Source organism: Anastrepha ludens, chromosome 6 (genome assembly GCF_028408465.1).
Source record: "Anastrepha ludens isolate Willacy chromosome 6, idAnaLude1.1, whole genome shotgun sequence".
NCBI classification, from domain to species: domain Eukaryota; kingdom Metazoa; phylum Arthropoda; class Insecta; order Diptera; family Tephritidae; genus Anastrepha; species Anastrepha ludens.
This window is the reverse complement of record NC_071502.1, coordinates 38,597,650-38,610,529: the sequence shown is the minus strand read 5'-3', so window position 1 is coordinate 38,610,529 and position 12,880 is coordinate 38,597,650.

Below are 12,880 nucleotides of genomic sequence, written 5' to 3'. Positions count from 1 at the left end.
TAAACCTGATTTGTTCGCTTTTATTGAGCATGTACTATTTACACATACATTCATATGTACATATGTATGGGTTTGTGTGCACACATGTGTTGAATAACACCAACGCATAATAAAATCATTACTTTAATATTTCACCTACTCTACTTCCAGTAGCCCTTGCTGGAATTTTATTTTGTCATCAATTATAGATTTCAATACTAGGGTTGCCTTTTACATTTTGCGCCCAGTAATGAAAACACTTCGTCGGCAAAGAGTGCCGAAGAAACTCACGTCTTTGGTATCAATGGCCATGTGAGGAACAACAACCAAGGAAAAACTTCAGAGTCATTTAATGTTGTCACAGGTGAGAAACAAGAAGACACATTCTCTACCGTCATATTTAACCTAGTTTTAAATTTTGTAATCAGCGATATCGGTCCTGGAACTACCATCCTCACTAAAAGCGTCCCGATTTGCGGCTATGCTGACGACCTCACTATGGTTGTGAGGAACCAACGCGCACTTGCTTACTAAACCCTGGAGCTGATAACTAAAGCAAAGCTAGTCGGCCTTGAAGTTAAGGTCGCTTAGACAAAATACCTCGGTAGATCTTTAAGCGCCTTTAGGCAACATGGAGATTGGCCCATATATTCTTCATAAAGTGGAGAGTTTTAAATAATACCTGGGTGTTAAGCCTTAGCAGCGCTGCAGACCCCCTAATCAATGACAATGAATAGAATTATAGAAGTTATTTTGCTCACCTGAAACTTCTCAAAAATAAATTCTTATCGCAGTCGTTTAAGCTAAAATCCTGAGGAGGATATTTGGACGAGTAAGGGAAGCTGATGGATCGTACTGAATCAGATACAATGATGAGATTAAACAGCTGACATCAGGTCAAAACACTGTGCGTTTCAGTAAAGCTTAGCGGCTGAGATGGTTTGGACACCCACTCAGGATAAACCACAGCCGGATTACGGCAGAGATATTCAAATCTCTTTTTATGGGCCGTAAAATGCGTGGAAGACCGCCAAGAAGATGGGCAGACGATGTTGATGTAGATTTACGTCTTATAAATGCTAGGGACGCAATGAACCGAGTCGTATGAAGTGGAATTGTAAGGAAACAGGAATGACCCATTAACTCGATTTGCAAGTGCTCAAAAATTCTCTTGTGTGAGCCGATACGTGAGTGCTCGCATTGTTTTTGTGAAGGATGATTCTTCTTCGGCGGTTGGTTTTCCTTAATCCTCCGAAAACTTCTGGCAAAAAAGTGGTTGTGTAACACTTAGAGTTGACTGTTCCAAGCTTCTGTAGTGGCACAGTTGCGACAGCGCAGATTTCCTGAAAAAACAGGCGACAGGTGCTCCTTCTGCGGACACTTTTGTTGAATTAAGCTCGTCTTGGAACACCCATAGTGTTGATTGTTGTTCTGTTTCCGGTTCATCTGCTAAATGTAAGATTCGTAACCTGTTACGATGTCATAGATGTGCTTTGAACCATCGCGCTGAATTTCTTCAACATTTCGTTACACCAATTGACGCGGCTCGTTTTTTCGGCAATTTTTCAAATTATATTGTATCCAACGAGAAAAAATCTTTTCGACGGTCAAAAGTTGATCAATGCAGGCCTGTCTCGATAATGCGCGTCGAAAATCGTAATAAATCATTGCACGAAAATATTTACGAGTTTGTTCCATTTTTTGGGCGAGACGGATTTTTCAACTCACTGAAAAAAGTACAAATAAAACTCGATTTGAAAATTTTATATGTAAGTTTATACTAAAAACCACGCAATTTTTTGATAAAAGTATCGAATTACAGCTCATTAAATAAAGCGTTGCAAGGGCGCAAAATGTAAAAGGCAACCTTCGTATACACAATTTTTCACTGTAATCTTCGCTTTGAATTCAACTCATCACCTACAAATTAGAATTTAAAGAATTCAGCAAATCATTAATAAATCCAACTGGAATGCTTGTTTAGCGAGTTAGATGAATATTAATTGATTTCAATTCTGAATTGAATCAGCGCTTCGTTTTTTGTCTGATCTTCTAATTAATTATCCTATCATTACTTGCAATTTGCTGGGAGGGAAAAACCGGTATTTCAAATTCAAATAAAATTAATGACGTTAAAGCGAGCTTGGAATTACAATAAAAACAGCTAAACAAATAAATAGCAAAGCTTTTATTGAGATGCAGTAATTTATATTAATGCAAGTACGCAATTTCAACAACAATAATAGCTAAAATATCCTATTTCATAACCATGTTTTTCAAAAATGCCGCGAGATTTATAGTAAATGAGGAAAATAGCAGAACACAAGCACACAAACTTACGTTTGCGGACATAAAAGTTCAGACACTACATAGTGTGCAAATCTGGTTCGACTTTTGTTTTGCGATAGCTGCGATAATTTCTTTTCGTTAATTGTTATGCGAATTCAATCATGATCAAAAAGTTCGTGGAATGTATGTATGTAGAAAATTCAAAATACAGTTTTATGTCCCATAAGCGATATTATCGCCTTCAAAGTACTCCCCATCAACTGCATCGCACTTATGCCAGCATTTGATTCGGCTCTCGAAACATGTGTGGAACTCTATTTTGGGTATAACCATCAGAGCATTCTTGGATTTTTCGATTACTTTCTTTCGGCTGAATTCGATGGCTGTTGGATGGTATTCGTTACGTTCTTAGCCAAACAGTTACGCTTAATAATGGCACCATGCGACGGTGCGTTGTCATGGTGCAAAATCCACGCATTGTTTTCCCAAAGCCTTTCTTTTTTTCGCGAATCGCTTCACGTAAACGTCTCATAACGCACAAATAATACCATAGACCTTATTAACAATGTGACTTTCTGGCAAAAATTCGTTGTGTACACTATCGTTGTAATCAATTAATATCGTGAGCCATCGATTTCTTTTTTGACTAAAAACGACGTGTTTTTTATGTGTTGGTTCATTTGAAGCTGTTCACTCACTTGTGTCGGATTCAGCCTCACATTAACACGACACAAACCAAAATCATTACCTGCAATGCCCAGAACGGATCCATGTTAATTAGCGGTTTATTGATATATTCATAATTTTCGATGTCGATGGCTTGCCACTACGTTCGTCATCCTCAGTAGACTTACGATCTCTTCTGAAGCGTTCATGTCACTCGTAAGCGGCTGTTCTTTTAGAGTTACATTACCGTAACAGTTTCCCAACCTTTAACCTACAAGTTCGTTGAATCAAATTCGAATAAATTTTAAAACTGTGAGGAATATAAAACACGTGCAGAGGTAGATTTACTCAAGACCACGTAACTTTTACAAATGTCAACGATAAAATTTGGTGTTAATGTTAATCACAGATGTGGCAAACGAACAAAAAAAAAAAAAAAAGCAGAACTCAAATCAGTTTATTTAGAGCGTCTTTTAGCGGATACTGGAACTTTTAGATCAAGGCGGTGGCTACAGAATAACTACATAAATTAGATCACATTTTAAATTAGTGGTATTATTAGATATGTATTCCAAAAAAAGTTTTATTGTAATATTATTTCGTCAAGCCACTTTTGACTTTACAGACTGTTTTACAGATTCTGAATTTTAAACGTTTTTAAACTCCGATAGGATTCCCGACACGTGGGAAAAATTTGGGGATTAAGATTATGGGAATCCTACGATAGAAGATATAACTTGTCGTGTATCAATCAAAGGAGTATTAAAAACTTATCCATCTTGGATTGCCAAAGGTGCTAAAACGGTAGCTTTTCCTGAACAAAAAATAAAAAAATTTAAAAACGTGTAATGTTGACAATTTAAGGTATAGATAAAATTCGAAAATTGTGCCAATGTAACCAAAAATTAAATCAAATATTGTGGTTTTAACTTGTTTAATGAAAATTTCGAAATTTTTAAAGGAAGTGTTTAATAACACAGTGCCCCAAAAAGAAAACAAAATTATATACTTTTAAGATGAAAGAGTAGATGTTGTAGATTTGGTCGAGTAGAGCACAAAACCATGTTTAAAATTTTCCATATCTCCATAAAATATTTATTTATTGTTATACAACTGGTTTTTGTTATTTTCTATATTAAAAAATGCAAAATTATCATTTTTAATTCTATTTTACCGATTTAAGATCATAATCTGGGGCTTTCTCTGGTTAGTTGAAGTTACAGTCGTAAAAACTCTAAAATGTTGCCTTTTTCTAATTTTTCCAACATTGCCATTGTTTTTTGTTTTTAATATATTGGAAAGGCCTTGCATTCGAAGGCTTAAAACATTTCGCTGTAATAATCATAAAATATTATAAAAGCTTCAAATTAAAGCAGACACACCTAAAATACCATCAATTAATAAAATGTTACTAAATATATCTATAAGAAGCTCGTCATGTACTTGAGAACTCGTCTAGAGTCATTGTATAATCATATTATATACTTAAAACTATCGTTTATTTTAGTACATAACATTATTAATAACAAATAAATAAACAACTTAAAAAAAAAACATTTCGCTGTATTAAACCGACTAAAATCTGAGGAAAACATTTTTGAAAAATTACTCTTTACATTCTATCATGGGGCAAGAGGAGATCCAACGCAAGATGCGAGGTTGAAAGCCAAGAAGATCGAGTTTATAAGCCTTGGGTGATATTTTTTGTCTAATACTTTACTGAAGTCATTTATAGTGTGAACATTTTCTTTAAACCCATGTGAGACGTCAGTCGTGAATTAGAGAATATTTGCAATTGGTTAGTTTGCTTTTATTGAAAATTTTAATGGAAATTAATGGAGAGATTGAAACGATATATTTGTTTTTATTTTTTGTTAAGTTTTCATTACGACTAGTTACAAAATATTTGAAACTAACGAGAAATATGTAGTGAGTTTGTATAAAACAAATTAGTATTGGGATACTCTACTTAAATACTATGGAAATAAAAGAAAAGATGGAGGCCTCTGTGTTTATGTGTTTATTAGGTATCTTTTTATGAGAATTTGTTATCTTCTTTATTGTGTCTGGAACTGAATGAAGAGCAGAGGTCACGTTCAAGATCAGAGATAGGTACACATATACCAAAGAACACCAACGACACTTTTTAGCCTATGTGTTCTGCAACCTTTGAATTATCATAGTTGAATATTGCTTTGGCTGGAACAACCCCATATCTGAGCGCAGTCCACAGAGGTTTTAGTATTATATTTGCTTCTACAAAACTATCTTGATTCGGGCAAATAATAGCGATAGCTTACGTATTAGCCAATCCATATATCTATATTTAAATTCAAGCTCCTCTTTTTTTCTTTACGTGTTCGCTTCATCTGGGCTTAGCATCCAATGTCATGCCTAAGTACTTTGCTGTATTTGAGTACGAATTTGTGTTCCATTTTTGTATGTATGAGTATATAGAAGGTATCGTATTTTGTTGTATGTAAAGTTTACATGCACAGACTTTGTTTCATTAAATCGAATATGCCATTTCTTTGTCCAATCGTAAATGTTGCCTATGGTGATTTGGTATTCCGAGGTCGATTCACTTGCAGTCTTGCTTACTGAAAGTATTGCTGTATCATCAGCGAATGTTGCTGTAACGCAGTTTTGATTGCATGACAGGTCAGAAGCAAACAGTAAAGACAGGAGGTAGCCCAGCACACTTCCATGAGAAACTTCAGCCTGTATTTCTTTGAGACCTGAATACGCATCTTCTTGTTTGACTCTGAAGTAACGATCGGATAAATAAGAAAGTAAAATGAGATAGTACTGATTTGGTAATAGTGCATTTATTTTTTTTAGTAGCCGATCATCACATACTTTATGAATACAGCAGAGCATGTTTTTTCTCTTCACATGCATTCTCGATTACTTGAACAATCCTATGGATATGATCAATAGTCGAATGTTTAGTACGGAATCGAAATTGGGGCCCAGTAATTATATTTTCTTTTTCACTTATTTCATTGGTTCGTTTAATTAATAATTTTTCCAAAATTTTTGTGAGAAAGGTCGCTATAACGTTTCTTCGTAGGCTGATTTGCCTGGGTTGTGGAGCATTATGACTTCTCAAATTTTTTCAGGTCAATTTGATTAGTAACAAGCGCTTCAAACAATTTTGAAATATAACATAGCCTCTTCTGTCAATTCAATTTTTCCGCACTCTTTTACGAATTGCGGCACTTACCTCACCAATGTAGGCTTCGTTTTATTGTCTCCACCCTTCAATCTTCCTTGGTGTAAAATTTATTCCCAGAAAAAATAGCCTAATGCCTACCGCTGATTCTAGGCGACCAATTGACATAACTGTTTCGGTGCAACAGCCAATGCGTGTATAGGGCTTCCATTTTGGAAAGTTTCCGAGTTCGCCTTATGCTGCGGCTTATGTGAATTGTTCTGTGTGTGGCACCGACCAGTTTTAGCATTTTCATAAATATTCTGCAATGTACTTTCTAAAATCAAAACAACCCAACCCTTCAATAAAATATTTTTTATCTGTACCATCACACATCTCTTGCGCCGTTTAGAATTTGTTTCAGCCACTGCTAATAGACAATTTTATTTGTAGCCTGAAATATGGTACGCTTTCCTACTGTACATAACACCACCTCATTTTGCGGTTCAAAACTTTTAGCCAAGATTCCACAAAGCGGAAACATTCATGCAACGCCAGTCATGCATACGCTGCCCACATATTAAATATTCCTAGTAGACATACATATATTTACCTCCAATCGACCGCAGTGAATTGTTAGCTAAACATATGCTAAACGACATTATGTGGTAACACTGTGCAAAGGCGCCATATATATTTCGTCCTTGATGGAGCATTTTTTACTTCATTGCATGCATTTGCACTTGTTGGTTATGTTCGAGAATGAGTGCGAGCGCCTGCGTGTGCGTGTTATGGGGCATTAGCCGATAGGCTATTTGTGTCTGATGTCACAAATCAAAGAGCGTGTACCCTCATGTAGGTTGGTGGCGGTTATTAATGTGCGAAGTTATCCGGTAGGGAAATGGAAATGGCTTTTACCATGTGGGAAGTGAAAGATGTGAAATATATTTGGTAGAAAATATGTTTGTCCTAAAAATTAAATTTATCAGAATCCATCTATGAAGGCCTAGTATGTTAGGTAGGTGAAATGGTTGAAGTACCAGTCTGGCCCTCGCGAAGCACTAAAGCGTCAATTTCATAGACATCCAACGGGCAGACATCTACAGCTAACCAGAGCTGATAATGTAATAGAGAAGGTTAATGGGATCTAGGTTGGAGAACTGTCCCAGGCTGTCGAAGAAAGGAGCACCCAGTGACCTTAATGTCTAGCTGTCGAATCCGGATATTTATAGAGAAAGTGCTCAACAGTCTCTTTCTTTGAAAGGTCCTCACAGCAATGGGAATTAAATCGTAAACCTAGCATTCCTGTATGTTTGGCGATCGTGCAATGACAGCAGTTACGAATACTGGACCTTCATTGTACTGGGGGCAAAGGGTTTTCGAAATAGCATACGAATATATCGAGCTCCATCTGTCCTGCGCTTTTCTGAGAAATAAGTTTTGCAATTTCCCTTTAACAACAGTTAAGGGGATGCCGTTGTCTGGTTAGGAGATCTCTGAGGCCAATTCAATTGACAACTTCCTGGAAAACTCAACAGCAACCTCTTATGTTAACTGCGAAGACAAATCCCGACCGCTATTCTGACGCCATGCGACGAAGAAACGCGAAGTATTAGGTATGGCAATTATGGAGTGGGAAGAGCTGTTGATTATTGAACCACCTGTCGGTTTGTTTCTAAGAGTCTCAATTTTTGTTCACAGTGTACTTGATCTCACTCTAATTATTTGAGAAAACTGGTATAAAATAACATTTACCATTAATATTGCCTTTAGGAGTCCAGAATAAAATTTAATGGGACATATTTAATTAAATAATTTAGCCCAGTATTTCTTAACTGTGTGGGTTGGTTGGGCCCTTATTTTTTAAAATTTGCAAATGTGAAGTTTATGAGGTCGTTGAAAGGTTAAAATGCCTCACAGAAATATTTCCATGAAAATTTCAGACCACCACTGAAGAGACCGTTATGTGTGTGTGTAATGCACAAATGATCACTATTAATTTGTCTATAACACTATTATGTTCTAGAATTATTTATTTACAATTTTTTTGTCATAAGTGAAGATGCTAATTTTATCATCCCAACTCGATTCTCGAGTTTATTCAAAGATGATCGATTACAAAGTACGGCCTATTGTGAAAATCAAAATTGTGCGGGTAACTTTGGCTGCCATGTTATCGGGTACTCGGCAGCAGAATTATGCCCGCTTATTTCAAACGTATTAACACACTCGTGTAAGCAGTCGTTGTTTAGACGGTAACGAAGTAACATGAGCGGATACCCTGTTGAGTTGTTTCGTATATCACCAACACAATCTCAGTTTTTCCGTAAGCAAATCATTGTCATGGCCCTGGTTACGTCAGCTCGTTATTGATTTTTCCTGATTACTGATTCGTCAAATTCACTGAGAGCCGGTTAACGGTCTGATCTTGGTCACGCCACTAAAAATCTTTTCACCATGGAATTTACTCCTCTCAGCAAGGGAAAGAAGTTGTCGATCTTTCAAATCTGTTGGCGAAAAGTTCCTTTTTTAACCCGCATTCTCTTGACACAAACGAGCAATCTTAAAAGTATTGGTTGATTGATAGTAGCGCTGCCTAGTATCTTCTGAGGACTAATTATTCCCCCAATGATTATTTTAAAAAGCTTCTCTTCGAACCCCTGGCGTCGTCTATTATCAGGATTCACTATCATTTGCAAAATTATCTGTCGCAAAATCTACATGGCTAGTCAAAGCACTTTTAGAGATTTCTTTTAGCGCTTGCTTTGAATTCGGCTTTTCATTCGCGCCTAATGTAGACGCTGGCGGTGTAACCCTTGAGCTTTGAGTTACGAGAGCCCCGGTTTGTTTTTTTTGGTTTGGCCTTTATGAAGCAGACCTCCTATTTTTGAATTGTCATAATTGGGCCAAATATGTTTCGCAATTTTGCCAATACGTACCTTGTTTCATTTTGACTCAGCCATTTTTGTGAATTGCAAGGCTACTTCTCTTTTATTACTCTGAGTTCGCAACGCAATGCTATTGATTAGGATTCATTAAAAAAGCTCCGGCTTTGGAGAACTCGTCGCAGGACGGGGGAGGTTTGAGAACCCACACGTGAGAAATGTCATTAGCTGTAGCAGCTGATTCGACCATCGTGCACTACAGCGATTCATCCAAAAATATAATATTATGTGTTTCGTGCGTGAGTGGTCTTAGAACACTACATTGTTGATGATGCCAACTACTCAGATATTGGTCAACAGCCATACTGAGTAGATATTTTTAGAAAAATTTAATATATTTGATTGATAGGTGATTTCAATGAGACGTAGTCACTCGCCATGTAGGGAAGGGGATAACTCCATATTGACAGAATATAATACTAAGATAACAACCGATCTGTAAGGGAAACCGTGACCTGACTTTATGGGCATATTGGTCCCAGATACCCAAAGGCTGGATATAGCTTACAATATCTACTACATAAGCCATGGGAATCAAGAATCAAGATGAATAGGAAACAGCAACTCCCAGTTTTATATAAGGAGCGAGGAATTACTCTGGACGTAGCAATGCCCGACTTGAAACCTAATAGGAGTTTCTCTTGTCCACAAGTGCTGCTTTGGACTAAGTAGGCAACTGAGTAGTAAAGCCTTCTCTAGACGAAAAAAACTAACACTCTATACGGCTCAATATCCGATGAGACGTCGCTTAGAGTATTTGAGAGAAGTATTCTGTGGAAGGTCTTTAAACCTTGGCGCGTAAGCGACTGCGAGTTCCGCCGGCAATGGAATAATGAGTTGTATGAACTTTACAACGTCATAGGCATAGTGCAGCAAATAAAAATCTACTGATTTCGCTGGCTAAGACATGTTGTCCGTATAGATGCAAACTCTCGGGCTCTAAAAGTTTTCGATGCCTTACCTGCTGGTGGTAGCAGAGACAGACGAAGGCTTGCTTTGTGTTATAAAAAGGAGTTGAAGAAGGAGTTAGCTTCATTTGTTGTATCCAACTGGATCCGGTTAGCACGACGATGAAACGACTGGCGCGCTTTGTTGAAGTCGGGCGAAATCGCTTAAGCGATTATTACGCCAGCCGGCAAGAAGAAAAGAAGATAATAATTAAAATTTCCTTCCGGGTTACTCATTTTATGTAATCCAACATGTAGGAGTTTTCATTATATCGAGGACATCCAATGAGGGCACAAGCAATTACACATAAAAAAGCTCTGTTTGTGTGTGTACGGCTAGTACCAATATATGGACACTGGCTCATAAATTTGCGTTAAATTATCGGTTGATTTGCATGTGGTCTAGATTATGCAGATGTTCGGTTGGTTAATGTTTGGACGCAGGTTGTCGAAACGGATGCCCAGATCGTTGACTTGTAAATTTGCTCTGGTAACTTTTAACTTTCCGCAACAAGTGTTAACATTTATATTTTTTCAAAGCGGGGGAGAAAGCAGAAATGTTTCAAACTCCCTCCCTGAACCAATCCAGCTGTAATTGTAGGGGAGCAACGAAAAACTACTTTAGAATGCGCACTGAATTAAAAAGTGAATTGCGTGGGCATAGCTTTGCATACAGACACATACATATGTACATATACAAGTAGCATTGGGGGCGTCAGTGTAAATCATCACTCTCACCGAGAGCACTTTGATGAGCTACCAGCTGCTGCTGGCAACGTCTACTCACTGCTACCGATTGCTGAGGATACATCTCAATGCGTTGGCTGGTCATTGTGTTTGTGATGGTGGCTGGTGTGCGTCGATAAGGCGGTGAATTTCGTTTGATGAGATTCTATTTTTAGCTGTGCATCGCTGTGAATGAAGAATTCGCGCTTACGTAGGTGTAATACAAAAAAGGAAATATGATTTAAACACATACATATACAAGCATGCATACATACACGCATACACATACACACTTTTGTGTTCGTATCTAACTTTCTGGAATAGTGGTGATACAGCCTACGCAGGCAATGACGTTTCAAAGCAAGTAGAAAAAGTAAAACAAGAAACCAAGTAAAGAGTTAACATAGAAGCGAACTTCTAGTCATTCTATTTGTACAGGGTGTCCGAAGTACGTGTGGTATTTTTAGAATTCACAGAGTGGGTGGCTTTGTCATTCCAGTGCTTGGCTTTGGCATTTCAATAGAAATGAAGAGAAGCGATTGCAATGCCTCGTTTAGTTGAATGCAACTGATGGAAACGACCAGCCTCACATGCGAGTTCTTTAATGGAAGCTTTGCAATTAGCCATTCAGCAAGGTCGATTTCACGACAATGACAATAAGATCACGGAAATCGAGTTTGGCTACAACTTCGACGTTTACCTTTGCGACAGAAATGATTGCGATTCTGAAATTATTGAGTGACACAAAAACTGGTGTATTATTTTAGCGACTCTCAGTGAGTGACAAACCTCAAAAATGAACAACAGATACTTTACTGATATTTTCAAAAACGAAAATGTGGCTTCGCTACATTCAGAATCCCGTAGAGACGAGGAAGCCGTTTAGTCTAATCAGTACTGCCTTTATGAAGGGAACGCACTTTGTATTTCCAGAGAACCACTGTTTCCAATATCTGATCAGTGCAGGCACAGCCTCGCTGAAAGGGATGATTGAATTCGTTGAAAGATTGTAATGGCTTCAGGTATCAGCGATTATAAAAATCTCAGAGTTATGTAACATAATGATGACATTAGATCAATTGTTAAGCGTCCGCCATTTTGAATTCTGGAAAACTGACACCTGATTTGTAATAAGTGAAACCCGAGTATCCATTTTAGTGAGCTTAGCTCAATTGATAGTGCAATAATTTGGAATTTGGTCGTAATTAATGGACCTTAAAGGGTTACCCCATTTTATTCAACCTGTTAACTTTTTACGACCATATGTAAGGTCACATCTGTGTTCACAATAATAGCTGCGCGACATAATGCAAAGTTTTGCCTATTTTTTATTTTATTTAATATTTTTATAAAAACATAGTTTAAATATATTACAACAAAAACCAAATTTTACAATTTTGAACAAAATTTAAAAAAAGAATACATCAAATTGTCAAACTTTTCCTTTAGAATCTTTATAAATTTATCTTGAAAATCTACTTTCATAGTTTAAAATGTCGCACATCCGTTACATGGAAGGAAATGTGTAACAGCATCAACAAAAAAAAAAAATTATCAGACACCAATGCGAATATTGAATCACTTTAAACTGGCGCAATATTGTCCGAAATTGAATGAGCTACAAAACTACACTCCCTATTCGAAAACTACTGTTCATAACGGGCAGAAAATTATGTATATTTTCGGACCCAGTGAGAAATGTTACCTAGCAACAGCCGTTCACCATAGAGAGATTTTGAATGCTCTCTCCTTTGTTGATTCTTCGTTAATATAGTAGAAGGGCGATGTTTTCGTTTTAGAGTTCGAATAGTTACTGTGTTATAGTCCAGAGTTACAGATTCATTTTCCGAATTACTGTTCATCACTGGTCGTGGTTCTTTGCAATTTTCTGAGTAGAAAAACAGGTCATAATGAAAACCATTTGTTGTTCGGAGGCGGCATAAAACTGACATGACGCACAAGGCGCACATCACAAACTGGACTAGGAGCTCGGCCAGACACCGCAGAAATGGGTGTAAACGCAAATTATATTTATATACTTGTTTTTTGAGGTGATTCCTGGAAAAGTTATAATTTTTGACCTACCTAGACAAATTTCTTCATAATGCATTCCACAACCTTCCTGTTCATCCTGCGAATTGTTTGACCTTTTCTCGTGATAGTGTTATAAGTTT